This window comes from Sceloporus occidentalis, unplaced genomic scaffold (genome assembly GCF_023333645.1).
Source record: "Sceloporus occidentalis isolate IW3139 unplaced genomic scaffold, rSceOcc1.0.p SCAF_6, whole genome shotgun sequence".
Classification (NCBI taxonomy): Eukaryota; Metazoa; Chordata; class Lepidosauria; order Squamata; family Phrynosomatidae; genus Sceloporus; species Sceloporus occidentalis.
Genome location: NW_028316986.1, coordinates 7,641,929 through 7,665,584, shown reverse-complemented (window position 1 = coordinate 7,665,584; position 23,656 = coordinate 7,641,929). Strand labels below are relative to the sequence as shown.

Here is a 23,656-nt window from a genome sequence, read left to right as displayed (position 1 = left end):
TTGGTGCACGGTCCCTAATCCTAGAATCACTGCCTGGACGCCATTTCTTGGTGGTATGTACTAGGCCTATGGTTTTATGATTCTATGAAACTGTTCACAAAGACTCTGCAATGTAGTTTCTATCTTTTGTGTACTTCTTAGGGACAACTGACACTTAGAACTAGGGATGCAATGAAAGCTTGTTGCTGTTTGTTAAACATATGGGATTATGCTTTTGGTTTTTTGTTTGTTTGTTTTGCTTTCTTGATGGGCTAAGGTATTTATGAGCTTTGAAATTTGGCACTTGCTCTGCCACAGTGTTTGAATTTGCAGACAATTCATTTGTAAAAGAAGCAATAGGTCAGGCATTTCAGAGGGAAATTTCATGTTCAGGCTGTTGGGGTTGTGTTTTGTTTTTGTTTAAATAATAAAAGTAACAGTGGCACAGTCATTCCTTTTAATGATGTGAGTTTCAGTCAAGGCAGTGGGATTATTATTCCATTCAGCTGCAGGAGAGGATGCAGGGAGGGAATTCCATTCTAGACATAAACAAAGGCCATCCTTTCTTGTTAGACACTATGAATAGAGTTTTATGGTTAACACCTCTAATTGTAAGAAGATCTAGAGATGGAAAGCCAGTTGAGTGTTTTAAAGTCCTCATTCTTTGGGAATGATTTGCTTTTCTGTGCGGGGCAAACAAGTTGAAATATCTTGTTCTCCTCAGAGGAGCAAGAATAAAAATACATTTGCTCATGCCCCTTCAGTGATAGGAAGAATAAAGAGATAAATCTACATCAATGCTTGGGGAAAAGTTTATGAAAGTCAAAGCGTGAAAAATCAATATACATCAATTCTCCTGATTTAGCAAGGACAGTCCAGTTTAATCCTCTGTTCTCCCACATTTTCAGCAGCTTTTTTCTCTCAGCTTCTCTCATTCCTTCCTCTGTGTTCTCAGCTTACTTCAGTTGCTGCATATAGTGTTCAGAATAGAATAGTTTGCACTCAGTTAATCCAGTAAGGAGAAGTGGGCAGCACTGGATGGAATCGTGCTCTTCCCAGCAGGTTGCAGGAAAAGCAAACTGCTGCAGCCTCTCTTGGATTATGTGTACATCTTCATTAATAACTTTTGCTGTCTTTACCATACCTTAATGTTGCTCTGTCTCAGTTCTCATCTGTGCAGTGTTGGACAGTATGAAACCCACTCCCCTCTTGACGCATTTATTTCTCTAGTCTTCATACAGTTGTTCTGCAATTTGTCTTCTAGATTAATACAAAGCATTGACAAAACACTTTTTCCGGATATGTCTGACCACGAGATCTCTGTAGAGAGTCATGCCAGTCATGCCAGCTGTCATTGTTCTTGAGTGTTTTTTAAGCACAAAGGCTTCACTCTGAGAAGGTCCCAAAGAACAGACCTGGTAAAACATTGTATTTTTCAGAGGATCTGGCACTGGAGCAACCTGCCTTTAACTGCCACAACATTGGCATTACTCCACCAGCGTCTGGCTCACAGACACACAATGCCACCTTGCCTGTCTGCAAATACAAACCAGATAGCCAGAAACCTCAGGAAAGTAAACAAAGGGAGAAAAGTGATGCCACAAAAAAGCAATCTTACAGGTTTTCAAAACAAGCAAAGTCTTACTGTAATGTGGTTCAGGCAATACACCAGGAAGGCAGATAAAAGCAAGATAAACATCATTTTATTACCAAGTGTCATCAAAAGTGATTACTTGAATGAGTACAAAGAAGTACATCCCATTGAGTACAGTGGGCTTTTCTCCCAGGTAGGTATGTACAGGATTGTATCCTTGGGCCTAAATCCAAAATCGATCCTACATAGAATCTGATCGCACACATTATTTCCCCCATTATGGGAAATGGAAGGGGACTCTCGGGGCCATGCGTGACTGGGGGAAAACGGATTTTATCGCACAGAAAATCATCCTCAAAATGGCCCCGTTCCATTCCGTGGTGCCAAGCTGTCCCCATTCAGTGATGAAGAGAGCCATTTTGCTCAGTTGGAAGACTTCCAACCCTAACATTTAACACTCCTCAGCACTAAATAGGGACCCTTTCCCCATAATTGGGAAAATAATGTGTGTGATAAGCTTCCTAGAAGAGCACTACTCTTGACAGTATTTAATGAAATGAAAATACATTTAATGAAAGAGAATTTTTTTAAAAAATCAAGCATTGTTGCCCATGTGTGTGTGGTCCCAAAGCACGTTCTCACCCTGAAAAGTGGTCCACAGCTTTTTCATAGCGCCCAAACCCCAATCAGTTTTTTAAGTCAGAACATTGAGAGGATAATAGTTTTATTAGAACCAAGTCAATTACAACTTTATCAACAAACTTTCATTACTTTGCTTCAGGCTAGAAGTAACGTTAAAAAATACAGCTCAAAAGAGGGTGGTGGGCCCTACTTCTTTGGTCTCTGAAGCCTGCCACTAGTTCTCCAATGCCTCTCAAACCCCTCATTTTTAAAAAAAAATGGTTTGATTTTGGGGGGCAATTTTTCTCCTCAAATCACAGAAATTCACCTAAACAGAAGAAAACACCCCAAAGTATCCCCAGTCCACCCATGCATGAACCCCATGCAACCATTAGTAGCTGAACAACTTATTACTGAGAAAGTGTGCATAAGCTAGGAGAATCTGCAGCAGTTTGCTTTTGCCTGAACCTTTTGGGAACAGCAAGATTCTACCCACATCTCACCTCCCTCTCTACTGAGTTAATTAAATGCAAATTACATTTGCACTTTGAACTCAGGTTGCAGCAAATGAAAAAACTGAGGACAAAGATGGAAAGTTAACAGAGGGGAAAGAAACCAGGGCTGTGTCTGTAGTGTAAAAATAATGGAGTTTGACACCACTTTAAGTGTTGAAGCTCAATCCTATGCAAGATGACCCCATGTCCTAACTGCAAAGGAGGATGAGGCACTGCAAAATTTAGGACAAAATGTAGGGCATTACAAAATAAAAGCTAAAAACACTACTATAAATATAAATTCATGCTTCTTAGTCATACTCGAAATGGAGGACATTTGGGAAGAAGGCTGGAATATGTGGGACATGTCCTGGAAAAGGAAGACATCTGGTCACTCTGATCCAATGGAGTCATGGGAGTTGTAATTTTACAAGAACTTTAGCCTTCTCTACCAATGGGTGTTAGTGCATGACACAACTACAAATCCCAAGGTTCTGTAGGATGGTGCCATGGCAATTAAAGTGGTGTCAGACTGCATTATTTTTAGAAGGAAGATGTACCTCAGGACAGCTGAAAAGCATTTGAAAAAAAATCAATACTTTCTTTGCCAGATCAGGACAATTGGTGGGATTACTTGCATGAAGAGCCTTTCTTCCTCCATCCCTATTACACAAGAGGTAGAACAAAAGTACAGGTAATTTCTGCAACCTCTGCTTCTCCTCACTCCCTCAAAAATGAGGGAAAGTCTCCTCTACAAAATCATTATGGGTTCCTCAAAAAAAACCTTTGGGGAGCATTATGCTGGGAGCACTTTTACCTTTTTTAAGGCTTCTAAACATAATATGAGACCATCACTGCAAAACTGATGGAATGATCGCCTTGAATGAATGGGTTGATGAAATGATATCTTTGAAGGACTGATCTTCATCCAAGAAAGGAACGATTTCTCTCTTGCATTCATTGAACATAGAGTGAAACTCAAGAGGAGTCTTTTCCCTGAGGCAGACTTTCTGTGGCAGTGAGAAATTCTATCTAGCCCTTTATGGAAAGGAGCAAAATAAATCCTTCTTCAGGATGACTGAAGAATAGGTTAACCTTTTGTCCAGGTCTTCATAAAACACAGCATTTGAGGGTACGGGTGTTTGGACAGTTGTTGAACCTCTCCTTCATCACAAAGCCTGAAGAGCACTGGTACTTTCGTAATAAGCAGTATCCCCAAGGGCTAAGGCAGGAGATTTTTCCCACTCGGGTTGTGGCCATCAGTCCCTTCTCTGCATACCAAATCATAATTATAGAAAAAGAAAAGGAAAGGCAATATTTTTATCCAGTTTTCATCAAGTAAAACACAAGCACAAGAACTGAAAATAAGATTTTCATGGGGCAACACACATACACATGCACATATTTCCGGCCTTCTTAACTTGCTTTTGCTAGGAAGAAAGCAAAATGGATTTTCAACATGCTTGTAATGGTTTCCAACTAATGTCTTCTTTAAAACAATTGCATTTAATTCCTTGTTATTATTATTTATTATCCCAGACTGTTTTTAGCTGCATTGTTTTAACATATGGTGTGAGCCACTTTGGGTCCCCTTTAGTCGAGAAGCAGGATATACATTTTAATAATAAATACTTGGAGAGCTCAAAATAACAGATCAAATTGCCGGCCAGAGTAGGGTAGATTGGTTGGGCTGGGATGAAAGAAAAAAGAGGGAAGAACCTCTGTGATTTCATTCACCTTGAAATTCCTAGCAAAAAAATTAGCTCCCATGTACTGTTTTAATGGGTTTTTATTTGTCCATCACCTTGAAGACCTTGTAGGCTGAGAAGCAATACAGGTAAACTTTAAATAAATAAATAAATAAATAAATAAATAAATAAATAAATAAATAAAGGTATACTTCTATTTATATGAAGGCATTTATAGCTCTGTTTATACCACAGTGAGTCCTTGTAATTCACTGGGGTTTGGTTCCAGGACCCTCCATGGACAACTAAATCTGTGGATCCTTGAGTCTCATTAAATACAGTGGCAAAGCAAAATGGTGTCCCTTATATAAAATGGAAAATCAAGGTTTGCTATTTGGAATTTATACATTTTTTTAATATTTTGAAGCAGTGGATGCTTGAATCTGTGGATAAGAAGAGCAAAATATATTATTATTATTATTATTATTATTATTATTATTAACCTTTATTTATGAAGCACTGTACATTTACACAGCGCTGTACATGCAATCTTTTTAGTTAGACGGTTCCCTGCCCTCAGGCTTACAATGGACAGGTGAGTTAATAAAACATTTTTAAAATGCAGGTTGGTGACTTTATAAAATGCTACAGATGCATGTATGATACAAGTCAATTACTCTTCCCTCACAAATCTGAAATGGCTCCTACAGTTTCCCACTTGCAAATGGAGAGTTTTGCATTGAGGTGGTTTAATGATTGTATAGAAGAGGACATTTCATCAAGTTTTGTGTGTTATCTAGTTGCATAACAAGCAGTGCCTGATGAATTTACTTCTTCTATACATCCTTTAAAGGGACAGGACTCCTCTCCAGTTTTTCTTGTGGTATTACATTGCATAGCATATGTTTTTATATGAAACATGACAGAAGAGACATATGAGGAACTTGTGGTTGAATGGGCAACCACCTATGTCATCTTGCTGGAGCTTCATATGTGAGGTCTTCCAGAAGAGTTTTTGGAGCAAATTCATTTTATGCCAAGTGTTAAAATACTGAAAGAATCAGGAAAATGAATCTGCATCAGTAGAAGAGTAAGAAGGAGCAGATTCCAACAATCACAAAGCACAATTAATTTTAGTCTTAAAAATAAATGCCTGGATCTTAGCTTCAAAGTCAACCACTGAATCAATTAAATTGGGTAGTTCATTGACTCACTATTCAAACTGAGCCAATGCGTATACTCTAGAAGAGACTAATTGATAGTCAAGAAACATATTTCTAAATCCATGCTCATTAAAGTTTGCAAGCCTAAAGAAACATGTCACTGTCAATAATGTAGTTTGACAACGTTTTAAATGTCATAGCTCCATCCTATGGGATCCCAACATTTGTAGCTTGTTGTGGCATGAAAGTTCTTGCACAGAGTAGGCTAAATATCTCACAAAACTACAAATCTCAGCATTCAATAGCATTGAACCATGGCCATTAAAACCGTGGTAGACTTCATTATTTCTGCAGTGCAGAGGTAGCTGCAATGTCATCATGATCCAACTAACCAAAAATCATTCTTACAGTTGCAATTTATACTACAATTTTAGCACATCCCACAGTCCCTCAGCGAAATAGGACTCTTAACTCCAGCTTACCATCTCCCTGAAAAGCTGCACGCTGAGAACCTTCAATGGTTTTCAGTTTCTCAGTGAACCAGGGATTTTGCTTGGTCTCAGTGAAGAAAATTGAAAAGACAACAACAAAGGCAAGGTGAAGGATCCTCATAGTTGAATACTGGTTATAAACTTGGTGCCACTGGAAGGAAAAGACTTCAAGGGGCTTCACAACTTCTGGGGAAATGTGAAGAGTCCCTGGTATTTATTCTTTTTTTTTCCTCCTGGAAAATCCCCAGGAAATTCAGTGTGGTCTTGAGTCACAAGTCGGCAAAGTGGCCACTTGAAACCATTTGAATTCTTTCCTGCTTACAGTCAAGCCACTCTTAAGCACATAGAATGAAATGTGACTAATGATATTTTTATTCTGGTTTTAATCTTTTGATGTTTGATCTTATTTTAACTTTTGTACCTTGTGGGATTTTAACAATATGTTTTTATTTGTTGTAAGCCTTGAGGCCTGAATTCAGAAAAAGCTAGGATAGACAATGAATGAATGAATGAATGAATGAATGAATGAATGAATGCAGATAGCTCTCCACATTTGCAGCTTAACTTTTGTGGATTTGATTATTTGTGCATTTGGTTAGTAAGTTCTCTCTAGGAATCTCTAGGTCATCCAGCATGACTCTACTGGACATTGACCATAGACTCATGCTGGAGGACTGAGGTATTCCTATAGAAAACCATTCTCTAGACATTTGTAGGACCTTCATTCTATGGTCAACCTATGGTCAACCTCTGTTGGAGGTTGTGCTGGAGGACTTAGAGGTTTTTAGAGAGATGTTTTCATGGAGGGAGGTTGTCTTGCACTCCTAACCCCAGAGAATGTGGAGAGCCCACTCTAAAGTCCAGACTAAGGGTTCATCTGCAGTTTACATTTTAGTCAGTTTGATATCACTTGAATAAAAATCTTAGGATCTGTAATTTTGTGAGAATTCTCTGCTAGAAATCACCGGCTAATTTGCTGACCAACTCATTAATAATGAGACCAGACACAGAGAACTGGGTTATAAAATGGGCAACTTTATTTAACTCAACTTATTTAAACTTATTTCTTCAAGAACTGCAAAAAACCAGGGGGGGGGGGGAATCTTGTGTAGGAACAGCTGTTGGATGGTCTGCTCCAAGACCAATTCCCCAGCTTCCAAATGGCGAAAACACCTGGGCCCCAAGGGCAATCCATAATTGGGTTGCTCCCCAGCCGGCATCCGGAGGGCCAACCCAAGACTCCCCCACTTAACTCACCAGACTTAAGTGAGGGTTTAAATCTCAAGCCAGCCCCAAGGCAAGTCTCTTTCCCTTCACGTTTACTCACAAGACCTAAACGTGATTTCCAGAGACCTAGCTTCACCCTTTAGAGGGTGCCGAGGTGTTCACCGAAACGTCTATCTCCTCCCGCCTATGCGTGGAACCTATTTATGGCCACACCCATGCCAACTGTCAAAGTCCTCAACCAACAGTGTGGGGTAGGCGAAAAACCCTTGGAAAGGGGAGAAAATTCCTACCTGGCCCCAAGGTGACCAGAATTAATTTTCACACTGATGTTGAGGCAGGAGGGTGGGCCAGCGTTTGAAGCCAAGTGAGAGGAGTTTGGGCAGGGAAGCCTCAAGCAGGCTAAAACCCGCCCCCTCCTATCCCAACAGACAGCAGAGCATGCTGTTTTCCTTTAAAATGCTGGTCTCTCCAATGAGAGGCCAACAAAATCTCCCCAGCCCAAATGGTCGGGGAGAAGTAATCTTTCAAACTTTGGCTGTGGTAACACAAGAATTAGAGCTGTAAATCTCATCAAGCAAGCCCTCTCCATTCTGCTGTTAGGGGCTCTTGTGGTCAACAGTGGAGACTCCTCTGGCCATCACTATACAGCATCCTTGCCTGCCATCTTGGTGTGCACTGAGCTTCCCTTGCCCAATTCTGCAGGGGAAGATTACAGACAAAACCATATTGGACTACCTACCACCATTTCACTCCCCCAAACCACCCCAGTGCATGACAGACAGTTGCATTTAATTATCTAAACTGTACACACTACATTGATAAGAGAATAGCTATTTATCCAGTTTCCCATGCTGAAAAAAATTGTTCACTAAAAGGACACTTTTATGACCATCTTCTTCAGAAAGAGAATAGGTGCTAGGGTGTCATGCTGAGAGGCATGGAGAAAGCTGCTACTCTCCTGCTCCATTATGGCTTTCTTTTCTCATGCACTAAGGCTCATAGCCTTGGCACGAGGAAAGCAATGGCTACTAGTCATCTAAGCATTCTCTTATCAATGTTTCTTGCATCAGTGCAATGTACAAACAGTATTTGGGGCCTAAATATGAGGTATAAAATGTCAAATTTTCAGATTATTTTGTAAACTGGAGAGAGTACAAAGTTCTTTGCACTGAAGTAATATTTGTCTATATCTGTTCTGGCCAAATTAGCTAGGACTACGTTCAGTTCTCTGTCCCTGCTAGAACACATATTTAATCAGTGAGATTTCCTAAGTTCCCACTGATTCCCCAAGTTCCCACTGATGGGGCTTGGGCTGCTGCCACACAGAATTAATACAGTTTGTTTTAGCTGTCATGGCTCCATCCTATGGAATCCTGAGATTTGTAGTTTGTTATGGCACCAGAGGCCTCTGACAGAGAAGGCAACATATCTTACATAACTACAAATCGCAGAATTCCATCAAATGGAGCTATGACAGTTCAAGCTGTGTCAAATTGTGGGGTTCAGTTCTGGGCACCACAATTCAAAAAGGACATTGAGAAACTGGAGCGTGTCCAAAGGAGGGCGACTAAAATGGTGAACGGTCTGGAAACCATGCCCTACGAGGAGCGACTCAGGGAGCTGGGGATGTTTAGCCTGGAGAAGAGAAGATTAAGAGGTGATATGATAGCCCTGTTTAAATATTTGAAGGGATGTCATATTGAGGAGGAAGCAAGCTTGTTTTCTGCTGCTCCAGAGACTAGGACCCGAAGCAATGGATGCAAACTGCAGGAAAAGAGATTCCACCTCAACATTAGGAGGAACTTCCTGACAGTAAGGGCTGTTTGACAGTTGAACACACTTCCTAGGAGTGTAGTGGAGTCTCCTTCCTTGGAGGTCTTTAAACAGAGGCTAGATGGCCATCTGTCAGGGATGCTTTGATTGTGATTTCCTGCATGACAGGGGGTTGGACTGGATGGCCCCTGTGGTCTCTTCCAACTCTATGATTCTATGATTCTATGATCAAACTGCATCAATTCTGCAGTGTAGATGTAGCGTCCGAATTTAGCTGTATTTAGCCCAATAGGTGTAGTTAATCCTAGAATCAGTGATGTATTCAAGTCTTTAGGCCCAAGTCTCAAGTCCTTGCAAGATACTTCCAAGTCAAGTTTCACATCTCAACAGCCAATTTTTAAAACAAAAGAAAAAAAAAAGAATGGGAGGGGGGATTTCTCAGAGAGAAACAGCAAATGCATTAAGCAACGAGCTTGTGTGTCATTTTTGCCAAGTCCAAGTAATGTCATTAAAATGACTTGAGTCCAACCTGAGTCCAAGTCATTTAATGTGAATCTAGATTACTACCCAGAAGGGAGAGAAGCATGTTGTACAAGCCTGCCATGTAGGTGTTAAGGAGGAGGATCTTCTGAGAAAAAAGAAAGGACAACCCTAGTGAAGTGTACTAACATGGTTGAATACCTAGGGACTGAAAGGCAGTTTGTAAGAACTAATGAAGTTGTCTATTTTATAATAAATAAATAAATAAATCTCAATTTTCTTTCATTCCAAATATTGCGGCTGGAATTCTAGAATAGAGCCATTCACTCAATTCACTCAGGCAAGCTGCTTCCCCTCTTTCTCTTTCCCCTCCTTCTCTTCTTGTTATTCCATTTTTTTTCTTCTCCTCCTCTTCCCCTCCTCTTCCTCCTCTCCTTTTTCTTCCTTTCTTCCCCCTCCTCATCTTCTTTTCCTCTTTGTTCCTCTCTCTAAGCCCCCCTCCTCTTCTTCTCAGGGGTCCAGGGCTTCTCAAGTCTTTGCCCCCATTAGAAAAGAAAAAAGGCTTTGAATCTGTCCCATAAATCCCTCCTAAGTTGAAACATACCTGGGAAAAAGAGGGGGTGAGGGGTTTGGGGGGGGTTGGAGGGGGCAAGGAAAAGGAGGAAGGGGGGAATTGCTAAGAAGGCTTGGGAGTGGGAAATGTTGTTTGCAGTGGCACAAGGGACTGCCTGTGATCTTGCAAATGCTATGGCTGCTTGGGAGTGAGATGCTTTGATCTGGATTTCTGCATGGCAGGGGGTTGGACTGGATGGCTCTTGTGGTCTCTTCCAATTCTATGATTCTATGATTCTATGATTGCATCAACATTGAGGTAAAATTAACTGATCCAATGGTGAGGAGTAACAAGAGGAGTTAGCCCCATGTTTGAATTCTGACAAATTCCTATCATTAGAAAAGAAAGTGAAATATAGTAAAATTCTCTCCCATTCTCAAATTTCATGCTAGGGGCTGTTTTGCCCTATATGATTATACTATGGATTCCACTTCAATAGTCATGGCAACATCCTGTGAAATCCTGAGATCTTCTGTTTAAGGAGATGTATTTAGAATTCTCTGCCAGAGAGACCTAGTGCTTCACCAGATTACAAATCCCAGGATTTCATGGGATGTTGCCTTGGCAGTTAAATGGAATCATCCTGCTATAATTGTGTAGTGAGAAAGGACTCCTGATCTTTCCTGGATTCAAACAAGGAAGACAAAACAAATGATTCGAAAGGATTTTGCAGTTTACAGTTGCTTTACTGAAAGTGATGGAGCCAATTGACAGAAGATTTATGAGAAAGATTTGAAGATATCATTCTTCTTGTAGATTAGAACATTCGGGGGAGAATTTTTCCCAGAAGAATTTTGCCCAGTTCTTCACAGAACGCAGCACTTGAACATAGGCAATGGACAATCATTGAGTTCCTCGTGGAACACGTACTCGGAGAGGCACTGCCAGTCTCGAGGCAGGCAGTACCCAAAAGGCTCAAAGCATGAGAAGGTGATCAACCGTGAAGAAAGAGCTGAGTTTTTCTTCAGTCGATGATCTGTGCAAGGAAAAGAAGGTGGAGGAGACATTCATAATTGTGTGACTTGTTGGAAGCAAAGAGGCATCAACACTTATATTAAGTGACTAGTGAGAGAGGGGTATCTAGGTAACACATGCTCATTGTTTCATCTCTTTCTATCTCTCTTTGGTCTATGTACTCAAGCCTTCTGATTCCTTGTTACCTCTTGAGGTCACATTCTCCCTTCTTTGAGAAGTCAGTTAGCCTCTTTGTGTGCAGCTACACTGTATAAATAATGCATGTTGAGACCATTTCATCTGCCATGGTTTCATCCTACAGAATCTGGGAATGTGTAGTTGTGTGAGTCACCAGCACTCTGCAGAGAAGATTTGTAAAACCACAAATCCCAGGTGTCCATAGAATAGAGTTAGAGCAGTTATAGTGGTGTCAGATTGCATTATTTCTAATTGTGTAGGCTGCATCTACACTGCAGAATTAAAGCAGTTTGATACCACTGTAACTGCCATGGCTCAAAGCTATGGAATTCTGGGGTCGGCAGGTCTGTGTGATATTTAACCTTCTCTGTCAGAGACCTCTAGTGCCACAACAAACTACAAATCCCAGGGTTCCATAGGGTGGAGCTAAAGTGGTAGAAAATTACATTAATTTTAAAACTATATGTACCCTTAATCTAGGAAGAAATAATCCATGGAGCTCCAACCTCAATAATAGTGGCTAGTGTACATCCACACATGATAATTAGCCCTTAGGGGCTCTTGTAACCAAGTATAAATCAACTTCTTTTGTCTGTCTTCTTTCCTGTTCCAAGATGGATTGATTGCCTAAGACATTAAACATAAGTTTTCTGTTTCACATTGCAAGAGTCATTACTCCTTTCACCACCACAAGCTCATATTGTACTAGCCCTGCTGTATTTTACTTTATCTAGATACCAAATATTGCTGCATGAGTTATCATCAGAGAAACATGAACAGAAAGAAGTGAAGGAAGAGGAGAGATTTTCATTTAGAGGGTTCCCATTTGCTTTTGCTGCGGTATCAAATGAGGAGAGGAACCTAGCAATAGGTGGAGGGGAGGAATGACTGGGTTCAGAGTGAGATCCTGTTCATAAGTTGTGTAGTGTACATGTACGCCAGAGTACCTATGCTGGATATATGCTACAATGGAGGTGTACCAGATCACATCACTCATGCAACTGTGCAGTGGTTGCCACTGATTTACTCTTGCCTCTTGCAGAATTGTTGTGCTACTTTTACAGGTCTGTTCAGTATACTACTTCCTACAAATTTCAGCTATGTGTGTGCAGTATTTACACCAGTATACATCTGTAGTCATAATTATAGACTCCTGGCTAGTATCAAATACTGGCAAAATCACCTCACTTCCAAAGATGATAACTGAGAAAATTCAAAATTCAGGATTCATTCACCATTAAGATTCATCCTCATTGGACATTCCACCAACACATCTTTCTCCTAGCTGGTTATTTGGGGATGTCTAATAAGAGAAATGGATATTCAGTAACATTACAGTCGGACATCCTTGCCTCTGTGAGAATCAAGGAATGAACTGGAGTGCAGACAGAGAAATGCGAAGTGGAAAAAAATGTCACATCATGATCTATATTCTGTTGGTACTCCCACCTAGAGAAAAGTATTGAATCAATGAAATTGACATAAGGGTTGACTCACCTTTAAACAATTGATTCAATGAGTCTATTTTATTTGGGATAATTAGTAGGATTCATACCCATGCATTTCTTTTATTAGATATCAACACATCACCATTTATTGTTATTTATTTATTTTATTATTTATTAAAGCTAAAAAACTGATAAGAAAAACTTTAAAACACATTTAACATGTTACCATTTCAAAATGTCTCTGATTTTTTTTTTTTAAAGTCAAATGTTTTGAAAATTTTAGACATAATATTGAAATTAAAAATACAACACAGGCACCGCATAAAAATGACTCCCTCCCATCAATCAGTAAAGATCTGTTTGAAAAGAAAGGTCTTTCCTGGATGATGAAAGGAGATCTGGGGGGATCAGTTTAGCTTTTCATGGAAGGGAATTCCACAGCTTGGAAACAGTCACCAGAAAATCTCTCTCTCATCTCTTTACTTCTTCCTTCTTCAAGAAGTCAATTAGCTTTTGGTTCCCTTTTTCTAGTGGAGCATGTTCATAGTTGAAATAATGCAATTTGACACCACTTTAACATCTATGGTTCTATCCTACAAAATGCAGGGATATGTAGTTTGATGAGGCACCAGCACTCTTTGGCAGAGAAGCCTAAGACCTTGAAAAACTACAAATACCAGGATTCTATAGGATATAGCTACAGCATTTAAAGTGGTGTCGAGCTGCATTATTTCTACAGTGTAAATGCACCCTGAAAATACTGGGGTTTTTTTCAACACCATCACTAAGCTGAGCCACGGTTATGAGATTTTTGCATACCCAAAACAACCTGAAGTAAGCAGTTGTTCAGCCCAACTTACCATCTTCTTGGTAGTCAGAAGGGTCAGGAGCCCGAGCAGCTTTCTCAGCTGGTGGAGCTGGAGTAGCTTGAATCTGGAAAACCGGAAAGGCAATAGCAAGGAGAAGGCAAAGAGTCTTCATGGTTGAATCTCAGCCACAATCTCAATAGTAGCTCAAGGAGGCAAAGGCTCAAGCAAAAGAATGATAGAGAATGTGTAGAATAATTTGCAGGTAACTGGTATTTATACCATTTTTAAAGTTATATTTCCAGGAAACTAGCTTGAGTTATGTTACATCTCCAGCACCTATGCCAACATCAGATATCAAGTGTCAGCTATTCATGACAGATTGAAAGTGGAACCATTCAGATCTCTTTCAGTATAGTTTGCCCAGCATTTTCTGGGATTAGCATTCCTTTGATTTCTTTTGTTTTCAGGTGGGCTACAGATATGCAGTTCTATTTCACAGAAACTTACCAAGACCTGAGTTGGAACATTGCCTAGATTACATCTCAGGTGTTTGGGTTTTTTTATTCCAGGTGTTCAGGAGGCCAAAGTAAAGACCAACAACTAGTAGTGTAATTAGCTACATCAACTAAACAATTGTGTTTGGATCAATAATAATAATAATAATAATAATAATAATAATAATAATAATATATTTCCCGCCTCTCCCAGATGGATCAAAGCGGGATCACAACCTAGTTTAAAATACAATACAAAATCAAATACAACAAGTCAATAAAATACATAAAACCTACCCATTAAAAACAGAGTATCACAAGCAACAGTGAAGCAAGGATGTACTTGTCCTATTCAAGGAGATAGAACTGTATCTTTCATGAGGCCAGGTAGATCTGGTCTCCGGAAGAGCTCCATCTTAACTGCCCTCCTAAAAGTTTCCAGGGAGGTAGTAAGATGGATCTCTTCCAGGAGACTATTCCACAATCTTGGAGCAGCTATAGTAAAAGCTCTTTGGGAAGTTGAGACAAATTTAGTTGTTGTTAATACCAGCAGATTCTTCCCCGTTGTTCTAAGAGCGTGGGGTGGACTGTATAGGGAGATGCGTTCCCATAAGTAACTTGGGCCCAAACCATGTAGGGCTTTAAAGGTGATAACCAACACCTTGTATTGCGCCCGGAAGCAAATTGGGAGCCAGTGAAGGTCTTTTAAAATTGGTGTTATGTGGTCAAACCTTGAAGAACCGGTGACCAGTCTGGCTGCCATATTTTGCACTAACTGAAGCTTCCGAACTTGGTACAAGGGTAGCGCCATGTAGAGTGCATTACAGAAATCAAGACGAGAGGTTACCAGAGCATGTACCACCACCTCAAGGTTCTTTCAGTCTAGGTAGGGACGCAGTTGGCATATCAGTTGGCGTATCAGCAGTACCAAGCACTTCTGGCCATCGCATCTACTTGAGATGACAACTGTAGAGACGGATCCAAAAGTACTCCCAAACTGTGAACTTCATCCTTCAGGAGAAGTGTGACCCCTTCCAGGACAGGTTGATAAATTTCCTTCCCCAGGTTACCTGAGGTGCTTATTGCAAGTACCTCCGTTTTCTTTGGATTCAACCTGAGTTTGTTTTCCCTCATCCAGCTCATTACCGACTCAAGGCAGGCATTCAGAGGAGAAATACCATCCTTAGTCACTGTAACAGTCGGGGACATAGAGAAGCATATTTGGGTGTCATCAGCATACTGATAACACCGTGCCCCGTGTCTCCAGATGATCTCTCCCAGTAGTTTCATGTAAATGTTAAACAGCATGGTGGGGGGGGGGCAGAATGGCACCTTGAGGTATGCTAGATGTCAGCTCTGTCTTAGAGGAGCAACTGTTCTCCAGCCTCACCATCTGGAATCTGCCCGAGAGGTAGGAGCGCAGTGCCCCCAATACCCAACTCCCTCAGACGTTCCAGAAGGATACTATGGTCTATGGTATTGAAAGCCACTGAGATGTCCAAGAGCACCAACAGAATCACACTTTCCCTGTCAATGCCCAAATGGAGATCATCGAATAAGGCGACCCTGGCTGTCTCCACTCCCACCCTGAAGCCGGTTTGAAATGGGTCCAGATAATTGGTTTCATCCAAGAAAGCTTGGAGTTGGAAGGCAACTGCCCTCTCGATCACTTAGCCCAAGAATGGTAATAAGGAGACTGGTCTATAGTTGTTTCTCACCAGGGGACCCAGGGAGAGTTTTTTCTAGAGCGTTTTAACCACTGCTGGTTTTAACTTTGATGGAAATTTTCCCTCCCTGAAGCATGCATTGATTATAGATTGTAGTAGTACAATCACAGCATCCCTACCCTGGGCGGTCAACAAAGATGGACAGGGATTGAGGGGATACGTCATCTTCATTATGCTTCCAAGGAGCTTGTCCACTTCATCGGTATTTAAAAACTCAAAACGATCCAGTTTAATGCAGTCCACGAAGTCACTGGATACTAATCTTATTGTTTCTGTTGTAATGCCGGTGTCAAGATCAGCCTTTGTCCGAGAGACTTTATCTGCAAAAAAGTTGTTAAAAGCATGACACCTGTGATCAAGGAAGAAAAGGTACCACTTCATCCAGCTTTCCTTACTGGGAATCCTGTGTCCAGTTCTAGAAACCACAGTTTAACAATATCATCCAGAGGAGGGCAACCAAAATAGTAAAAGGTCTGAAAGCCTTTGTGGAGAAAGGTTGAGAAAGTTGGTATGCCAAGTCCAAGAGGAGATATAATAGACACCTTCAAATATCTGAAAGGCAGCCATATGGAAGATGGAGCAAGCTTGTTTTCTTCTACACATTGAGTCTCCTTTATCTGGAATTCCTAAGTCTGAAATATTCCAAAATCCAAAATTGTCCACATTTGTGTCTGAGAGAGACACCTTGGCTTTCTGATGGTTCAACATATCCAAACTTTGTTTCATGCACATAATTATTAAAAACAATTTATCCATTATTGGAAATGCAAACAAGTGGAATTTGCCATTTTGTTAATAAAATGTTTCTTAATACAGATATTGGGACACTATCGTCTCTTTCCTTTCCATTATAATACTGTAATGATTATTACTGTAATTCCAAAACATGTTTCATGGGTGGCTGAGATAGTGACCCCTTTGATTTTTGATGATTCAGTGCTTACAAACTTTATTCCATGAATAAAATTATTTAAAACATTGTGTCTAAAATTACCTTCAGGCTATGTGTATAAGATGTATATGAAACTTAAAATAATTTCATGTTTAGATTTGTGTCCCAGCTCCAAGATATCTCATTCTGTGTATGGAAATATCCAAAATCCAAAAAACTTCTGGTCCCAAGCATTTCAGATAAGGGAGACTCAATCTGTATTCCAAATTGTAGAATATGAATCAATGGCTTAAAATTACAAGAAATAATATTCCTGCTAAACACTAGGAAGAACATCTTAAGGGAAGAACTGTTCATCCATAGACTAGACTCCTTGAGAAGGTAGGAAACTCTCCTTCTTTGCAGGATTTTAAACAGACTTCACTTCTCAGAGATACTTTGGTAGCAGATTCCTACCCTGGCAGGTGTTAGGCTGGAAGGTGGTTGGCATTCCTTTTAATTAAATGAGTCTATATTGGACATTTCCTACCCTAACCCTTCAGCTCTCAGTCACAGAGGTGATCATTTGATTGGTCCAGAATCTAAAGATGCTTGGCCCAAAATCATTTAGAAATTACAAATTTACAAATTTACAGAAATTACAAAATCACTTGAGCTACCAATTTCCAAAGCAACATTGGTTCAGGCCTTCCTAATGAACTGTGCTCTCAAGAAGCCACAAATAGCTTTCAGACTTGTCATGTCGAAGATGGTTTTCTGACACATCTCAGAATGTTCTATGCATCTTCTCATCTTCAAGCTGGAAAAGCAAATAGAAAGTATTTGAAAGACAGTGAGTCTTTTCAACAGCAGCTAAAGACATAGACTCAACTCACAATGGAAAGACAGTTTGTGAACTTTGCAAATAAGACAATGACTGCATCTACACTGCATACATAAGGCAGTTTGACACTCCATTAACTGTCATGGCTCAATGCCATGGAATGCTGGGATCTGTAGTTTTGTGACATTTTAACCTTCTCTGTCTGAGAGGTCTGTGCCACAACAAACTACAAATCCCATAGGAAGGAACATGGCCATTAAAGAGGTGTCAAATTGTATTAATTCAGCAATCTGGCAGCAGACTAGGCCTTCCCTAACCACATCTCCCCGCAAAACAAAACAAAACAAAACAATCTGGCCTCTTTTAGTTTTGATCTTTTTGCAGCAGCCCTCCAAAGTATTCTCTCATTCTGGGTTCTATGTTCAACTGAAGCTGTGGAAGACAGAAAATAGAAGGTAGCTGTAAAAGGAGGGGAACTGGGGGATACTTTTGGGTTATTTATTTATTTATTTCCTGCCTTTTCCCCAGTATTGGGACTCAAGGCAGTTACCAAAATTTAAAATAATACAAGTTTAAAAAAATACAAAGCATTAAAATGTATATACAAAGTTTTTTTTAAAAAAAAAAACAATGAAACAATTTTAAAAATTTAAAAACATTACATATTAAAATTTAAAATAGCATGGTGGAGTCTCCTTCTTTGGATTTTTTTTAACAGGGCCTGAATGGCCATCTGTCAGGGGTTATGTGTTCCTATATGGCAGAGGGATGGACTGGATGGAGTTTCTTCCAACTCTTTGATTCTATGAAAAACTCTATACAAACCTTACACACCATTTAAAAGCCAATCCTTGTCAGTCTGAGAAAGCCTGGCAGCCTAAAAATGTTGCTGAAAGGAGAGCAGGGACGGGGCCATCCTGGCTTCCTTAGGGAGGGAGTTCCAAACCTTGGGAGCAGCCACTGAGAAGGCCCTCTCTCTTATTTCCACCAAAAGAGCCTGAGAAGGTGGTCGGACAGAGAGGAGGGCCTTTCCTGATGACCTCAGTGATCTAGTGAGATTGTAAAGGTAGATATGGTGCTTCAAATAACCTGGACCTAAGCCGTATAGGGTTTTATAAGTCAAAAACAGGACTTTGAATTATGCAAAGTTCTGAGCCTTTTTCAAATGTAGCCCCACATAGAGCACATTACACTAATCCAAACCGATAATAGAGGAGAAGGAAGAGTTTTCCTAGGACCTTCCAGAACATCATGTTCTCTAAATAGCTGTCAAGGCACCGGCCTCAAAAAGCAGCCAGAAAGTACCATTTCCAGAAAAAGGTGTTACACCTTGGGTTTTGATCTGTTTGTTTAAAGTTCATAGTGCCCCTAACTCTGGATTCAAAAGGTTATTTGTTTGATCTGTTATGACACTCCCAGAAAAAGGTGTTACACCTTGGGTTTTGATTTGTTTATTTAAAGTCCACAGTGCCCCTAACTCTGTATTCAAAAGGTTATTTGTTTCTTCTGTTCTGTTGCCACCAACCAGCAAGAAGTTATTTGCACACATAATCCACAGCAGGAAACTAAGGCGGGATACAGACCGCCGCTTTGCGGCGGTCTCCCGCCAGCGCCATTTGCTCCGCGAGGGAGCCGCAGCAGCCAAACCGCGCGGCTCCCGCGCGGAGCAAAAAAGAAGCTCCATTTCGGAGCTTCTTCTTGCGGTGCCTTTATGATGTCGCGAGGCGCCTGGCGCGGACTCGCGACATCATAGGCGCCGCGACACGTCTGGACGCTATGCATCCAGTACGTAAAGATGGCGGCGCCCATGTTGAAGGGGCACCGCCATCTTGTACGTATTGTATACGTACTAGGGTTAGGGGGGTGCGGAAGCACCGCCCCTTCCTAACCCTAGTACGTATACAATACGTACTATATGGCGGTATGTATCCCGCCTAACTTTGCAAAAGTATTATGTTCAGCTGAGCCCAATTCCCACTTCGTGCTGTAGCACAAAAGAATTTATCCCCTATTCATGCCATGTCTGTGCTATGATCAATGAGAGAATGAAAGAAAACAAAGTCCCATGGGCTATATGATGGTCAAACACTTTTATTTCCAAAAAAAGCCCAGCGCATTTCAGCCCTATCACCAATTGACTTTCTTCAGGGGCTATTCAATTCTCAGAAATGTCTGGAGTTGCCTTTGCACTCTGTATACGTTTGAAAATTATTAGATTATGCTAATAATCTAATTGTTAGATCTGTGGAATTGGAATCCATGAAATCAGAATGATGGAGACAGGATAGGAAGGCATTTTGAGTGGAGGCAGAATTGGTAGAATAGGACAAACTCTGGCTCTGGCTTCAGAATAAAAATCTATAATATTAAAAACAATATATGGTGACTATATCATTTTATATTTTATCTTTTTAAATGTATGAAATGTCTAGGGTTGGTTTTTTTTTTGTTGTTGTTTTTTGAGGGGCATCTTTACTCTTGTAGGAATGTAGGAAAGTTAAATCCATCTATTTTATGTTCCCTCTCTCTAAGTTCATGTGGTGGTGATGAAATGCTTTGTACTACCATTTTACTACAGCAAATTTGCCATTGCTAATTAATATACCTTTGCCATTTATGAAGGCGTTAGAGTTTGACATTAGAAAAATGGAGTGCAAGTCAAAGATTTGGTGTCCAACTCCACAGTCCTGGTTGAAAGTAAGGAGGAGTAGAGATGGGAGCACATTAGGAGTAGCAATGAATGGGAAAGGAGTGTACTAAATACATAGTTCTGGCAGAGATGTGGCTGAGCAAAGAGTGAGAGTGGGGCAAATCTTGTAACTTGTCTACTTGTATAGGTATGCTTCTCAAAATGACAGCTTTGAGCCTCTGGAGCTGAATGCAATTTTCTCTCTGTAAGGTCGGGTGAAAGAGAAAAAGGACAAGTGATGCTGATATGACCTCTGCCATCAGAGAGACAGATCCTACCACAGGGAGACCAGATGTCTTCCTTTTCTAAAATATAAAAATATGGGCCCAAACAGACTGGCCAAAGGACTGGAGCTCAGCTTTGGCGCAGCTTCTGGCCTCTTAAGATGCATGGGTCATTTAAACAACATACCTCCAAAATGACCCGGAGCAGCTTTATTTTGGCCTGTCTGTTTGGGCCCATAGAATCATTGAGTTAGCAATAGCAAGTACATTTTTATACCACTAACCCTCTTGTCCACATTTTCTCCCATTGATCCATAATTATAGGGTGTCCGATAGCTATAGCCCATTTTACTATCACTTCTTTTACTACTTCATCCTTCATTTGGGATTCCAGCAATTTCCCATATAACCTCCCTATCATTCTCTTCTTTTTTCCTAATAATATTTCTTCTAATTCTGTCCTATTTTTTGCTATTCCTTGATTTTTGTATCTATTTTAACCCTTTCATAAAGTTGTCTGTATTGAAACCATCCAAGATTAAATCCTTTGCCTTCTAGTACTTCTTGTTTTGCTATTTTAAACTCCCCTGTTCTATTCTCTATCAAATCTTTATATAACACCACTTTTCATCTCTATTCATTTCCTTTCTATAAAACACTTCTTGTGGTTGATAACCACATAGGGATTTTGTTCATTATTTTGTTCTTATGCTTTTTCCAGATCAACAAGAGGGATTTTCTTACACAATGGTTATTAAATATTTGATTAATTTTTTCTTTATCATACGCAAGCTATGCATGTAAACCAAATTTAATCCCTTCTCCTTCTAATTCTAAAAGTCTATTATCTTCTAATTTTAACCAGTCTTAGATCCATTCTAACCCACATGCTTCAAAATATAATTTGAAATCAGGTAAAGCCAATCCTCCTCTATTTTTAGAATCTTGTAATATTTTGAATCTTACTTTGGGGTTTTTTGCCTTGCCAGATAAATTTTGAAATGTCTTTATGCCACTCCAGAAAGGGCTTTTGGTTAATTATAACAGATACAACATTCTTGGTAATATGGCCATTTTAATCACAGAAATTCTTCCTAGAAGAGAAAGCTTTAAATTGTTCCATTTAATTAAATCTTTTTTTATTTCTTTCCAAATTTCTGTATAATTATTTTCATGTAATTTGTTAGGTTTTTTGTAATGTGAATTCCTAAATTTCTTACATTTTTCTTTATCTCTATTCCTACTTTTTCTTGTATCTCTTTTTCCTCCTTTAAATTCATATTTTTAGTGATTAAAATGGATTTTAATTTATTAATTTTACAGCCCTTTACAACTCCAACTTATTTCATTATTTCCATTAAGATTTCAATATTTTCATTTGGATCATCTAAATTTACTACCAAATCGTCGGCATATGCTTTAATCTTATATTAGAAAGTGTCAGCATATGCTTATATTTGTATTTCTTCCTTTTTACTATTTCCAATCTTTTTTCATTACTTATTTTCCTAATGAACAATTCCATTATCATCAAAATATTAAGGGTGGTAAGGGGCATCCTTGCTTAGTTCCTCTAGCAATTGATACAGCTTATGTTTTTTCCCCATTCACCAATATGTATGCCTTTTGATTTTTATATAATTCTTTATTCCAGATTTGAAACAATTCCCCTATCTCCATTTTCTTTACAATATTCTGCAATGTTATCCAATTCACTGAGTCAAATGCCTTTTCCATATAAAAAAATATAAAAGTTTTTTATCATTGTGTTTTTCATAATGTACTAAGCATTTTACAAAGTGTAAGCTAATTGCCCCCAACAAGTTGGGTACGTCGTTTAGTGACCTCAGAAGGATGCTAGGCTGAGTCAACCCTGAGCCCCTTCAACACCCTTCAATACTGTAACACTGCAATACTGGCTGCAGTACAGGCATTTAACCACTACGCCATCTGGGCTTCTTAGAAGTTGGAAGAGACCACAAGGAACATCCAGTCCAGTTCCTTTCTGCCGCGCAGGAATACACAACCAAAGCACTCCTGACTGATGGCCATCCAGCCTGTATTTAAAAACCCCAAAGAAGGAGACTCCACCAAACTCTGGGGGACTTTTTTCCGTTCTTGAACAGCTCTTACAGTTCTTCCTGATGTTTAGGTGAAATCTCTTTTCCTGTAGTTTGAACTGGGTCTTATTCTCTAGAGCAGCAGAAAACAAACTTGCTCCATCCACAATATGACACCCCTTCAAATATTTTCACAGGGCTATCATATCACCCCTTAACCTTCTCATCTCAGGCTAAACATACCAAGTTCCTGTATCTCTCCTCATAGGGCATGATTCCAGACCTTTCACGTTTTTTGTTGCCCTCCTAAGGACATGCTCCAGAGAGTGCCCTACATGTCCTGCATTCCAACCTTCTGTCCAGAAGGATTTCCAAAATGTCCTTGATTTTGAGCATTATTATTATTATTATTTTTATTATTATTAAGCTTTATTTTTACAGTGCTGTAAATTTACACCGCACTGTACATACAGCCATTTTAATAAGATGGTTCCCTGCCCTCAGGCTTACAATCTAAAAAGACATGACAGAAAGGGAGTAGGGAATGGTGGTGGGGAAGGGGATCAGGTCCTGGAGTTCATCTCTCCCTCTGAGGCCTGGACCAACTTGTTTCTTAAGGATAGGCCCGATGGCTACCATTTCACTCCCTCCAGGCTGGATGGTTTGCATTTCTCTCCCTCTGGATGATGGTGGATGAAGGAGAGGGCTCTTCTTTCAGGCAAGGCCTGATTGAGCTGGGTTACCTTTCTTAGCATGACTAAGAAAGACATTGAGTAACAACACATTTGCTGTTCCATTTCTAAAATTTGTCTACTTGGCAAACTGTCCTCACTGCAAATAGAGGGATAGGGTGGATCCTTACAAAGGTCTCTATTAAAGGAATAATTTAAATGTAGATTCAGTCAAGCGTCTGTTGCTAGTAAAATACAATTTTAAACATCTGTCTTGCTCTGAGTTCTGTAAGTATATTGTAAGCCAACAGGGCATTTTAACAAAAATAGGATCATAAGAGAAATGTGGCTGAGTACAGAATAAAATACAGTGTAAGTAATATATCTGTAAATCAACTATAGGAAATGAATTTATATTTAGATTAGTGTTTTTGCCTGTTAATGTGTAATGTCCTACATTTTACTGAATGTCCTACATTTTGCAGTGACTTGCCCTCCTTTGCAGTTATGGCATCTAGTCAGTCTGTAACCATAGAATCCTTGT

General features: G+C 39.8%; 2 long non-coding RNA genes across 2 annotated transcripts; both read right to left on the bottom strand.

Moving 5' to 3' along the window:
- Nucleotides 1-2,467: 2,467 nt before the first annotated feature.
- Nucleotides 2,468-6,201, bottom strand: LOC149310388 (uncharacterized). Its single transcript, XR_016281642.1, has 2 exons — nucleotides 6,022-6,201; nucleotides 2,468-3,959 (listed from the first exon to the last, which is right to left on the bottom strand). It is a non-coding gene; the product is annotated as an uncharacterized LOC149310388 (long non-coding RNA).
- Nucleotides 6,202-10,827: 4,626 nt separating this feature from the next.
- Nucleotides 10,828-13,744, bottom strand: LOC149310387 (uncharacterized). Its single transcript, XR_016281565.1, has 2 exons — nucleotides 13,584-13,744; nucleotides 10,828-11,099 (listed from the first exon to the last, which is right to left on the bottom strand). It is a non-coding gene; the product is annotated as an uncharacterized LOC149310387 (long non-coding RNA).
- Between the last annotated feature and the right edge of the window lie 9,912 nt (nucleotides 13,745-23,656).